Source organism: Berghia stephanieae, unplaced genomic scaffold (assembly GCF_034508935.2).
Source record: "Berghia stephanieae isolate SIO BIC M18660-M18661 unplaced genomic scaffold, UCSD_Bste_1.3 scaffold281, whole genome shotgun sequence".
NCBI classification, from domain to species: Eukaryota; Metazoa; Mollusca; class Gastropoda; order Nudibranchia; family Aeolidiidae; genus Berghia; species Berghia stephanieae.
In genome coordinates, this window is record NW_027623967.1 from 1 (window position 1) to 2,642 (window position 2,642).

The following is a 2,642-nucleotide window of genomic DNA, read 5'->3' on the forward strand; positions in this document are numbered from 1 at the left end:
TTACTGAGTCCCTAACACCAGGGCTAATACTATTAGCCACCAAATCCCTACCACCAGGGGGACAATAAAAGCCAAATTAGACCCCAAAAATTCTTACAGTGATGCAGAAAAAAACAACGAACAGATCTCTTTCAAATTTACACAAAATGTTTCTTACAACAAGATGGATAGGTTTAGCAATAGTCTTGAAAATAAATTTTTCATAATTTTTTTTCGATTTCTTAGTGAAAATTTGTGTGACATGACAGAAAAAAAATTGATTTAAAAATTCATAAAACTGCTAAATTTTTGTTTAGCCCAAAACCCAACCATCATGATGCAAAACACATCATAAGAAAAATTCTGACCAATTTGAAGACAATCTGATGATAAACAATCCAGATGTGAATGTTAGAAAATCAGAGAATGACGCACAATGAAATTTTGAGAAAATGAAAATTTGTCTTTAATTTGATAATAAAGCTAATTATGCAGACAAAGGCCAACATTCATCAAGTATAACCAATATGGAACAAGAAAACAGTAATATTTTATAAATTGATCAAATTCTGAAAAAAATTATAAACGATTCGCTAACCCATACCTCTAAGAAAAAAAATTGCGAAATAATTTAAGATCTGCTGTTATTCACCAAAAAATTACTTTAGTGGTCAAATATGCTTTATAGTTCTAAAATTCTTTAATTATATCTCATGAACTAATAATATAATGTATAATTTGATGTTAAACACCAAAAATAACTGAATTAAAAAAAAAAAAACTTTTTTAAGGGCAACATAAACTAAAATTAGACGTAAAACCCTAAAATTTCTAACAAAGATGCACCAAAAACTAGCATATAAATTTCTTTCAAATTTAAACACAATGTTTCTTTCATAAATAGCTATATCATGAAAACTCTTGGAATAATTTTTTAGAATTTTTATTTGATTTCAACTGAAAATTTAGCGCGGATCGACAGGAACAAATGAATTTTAAAATTTATAAAATTGCTAAATTTTGATTTACCCCGAAACACTTACATCATGATGTAAAACACATCATAGAAAAGATTCTGAATAAATTTGAAGATAATTTAAAGGAAAATGACTAAGGTAGGATTGCTAGAAAATCAGACAAATGACATAAAACAGACATTTGAGAAAGCGTAAGCTTTTTCTATAACTTGACATAAAGTTAAAAGGCTGATTTTGCAGACAACTAAAAGAAATGATCCATCAAACTTTCAAAATATGACCGTAATAGGACAAGAAAACGAAAATTTTGTAGATTGATCTAAGTCTAAAAAAAATTATAATCGGCTCACTAACCCATACCCCATAGATAAAAAAAAAAATGCTGTAAAATTGATTTTTTTACGCCCAGAAATAAAATAATTTTGTGGTCAAATATGATGTCATACCTTATGAATTCATCATTATAATCACAAAACCTAATTATTTACTGTATACAATAGGTTATACAGATGATTTCTAGATATATTAAATGATTTTTCAAAATATGATATGGCACGCTATCCTCATTTTTCATTTTTTTTATTCTACTTGAGAGACAAGTCGTATAAAATTAGATATCTAGTCAAGTTGAACTGCAAAATCAATTCTATTTTAGACAATAAAACAGTTAAATAGTGCACTAGCTCTGAATAAAAAAGCAATTTGCTTTCCCAAACCCTTGGAATAAAAATCTCTTTCGCCTCAATACAGAAAAAGTCAACACTACTTGTTTGCCACCACTTTTTTTGTAGTTCCACAAAGAGGGTTGATCCTGCTCTGGATGGAAAAATTGAAATAAAAAAGAGACACATTTCATTAGCAATTTTTGGAAATGGCATTATTGTCATAAAATGCATTTGTCACAGACATAGCAATTTTTTAAAAAATGATCATTATTCACACCAACACACTTGAAATTTCATTGGTTTACATCCATAGAACAAAACTCTTGGCAACAAACTATAGTCTGTCGTTAAGTTAATACATTCAGTAGTAATTCAATTCAAATGATGCTTTGCCATTTTCATTTAGAAAAATGAGCATTTATTTTATTGATCACCAATAAAAAATGTAAAGGCGCTATGGAGATTTGAAAACATTACTAACCATTGTCAAAAAGTGCATGCAGACACTCTGGTCTGCTGGCCCAGATGATGGTTTGCTGATTGATGAGTTTTGCCACAGGCAAAGGTTTGCCTCAACACACCTTGCCAGAATAGCCCTTGAGCCAGCATCTTTATGGATTGTCAGGACACCAGTAACGTCAACAGTGTTCTTTCATGTTAGCTGTCGATGAAAACAAAAAATTAAATTAAATTCACTACAGCGAAATAGGCACATACATGCCAATGCTAAAGTTTATAACAGCAACACTTCGCATGTTGAACGGGACATAACGTCTGTTAGGCGATACTACAATTTCTTCGGACAGAGACAACGCAGTTAACGGCCAAGTACACATTTTACAACTGAGTCCGGTGAGAGAAAGTGAGCAAAGTTCCTTTTCCAAGGGCTCAACTATGCGCCGAGCGAGGCTCGAGCCCAGGACCTTCCGGTCCAAAAGCGAGTGTCATACCACTATGACATAGCCGTACGTAATTTTAAAAAATAAAATAAAAATAATCACACTAATATAATTATCTCACA

At 31.0% G+C, this 2,642-nt stretch overlaps 1 long non-coding RNA gene across 1 annotated transcript; it reads right to left on the reverse strand.

Moving 5' to 3' along the window:
* Positions 1–421: 421 nt before the first annotated feature.
* Positions 422–2,642, reverse strand: LOC144961524 (uncharacterized). The gene is made up of 2 exons (XR_013643189.1): positions 2,103–2,642; positions 422–1,772 (listed from the first exon to the last, which is right to left on the reverse strand). It is a non-coding gene; the product is annotated as an uncharacterized LOC144961524 (long non-coding RNA).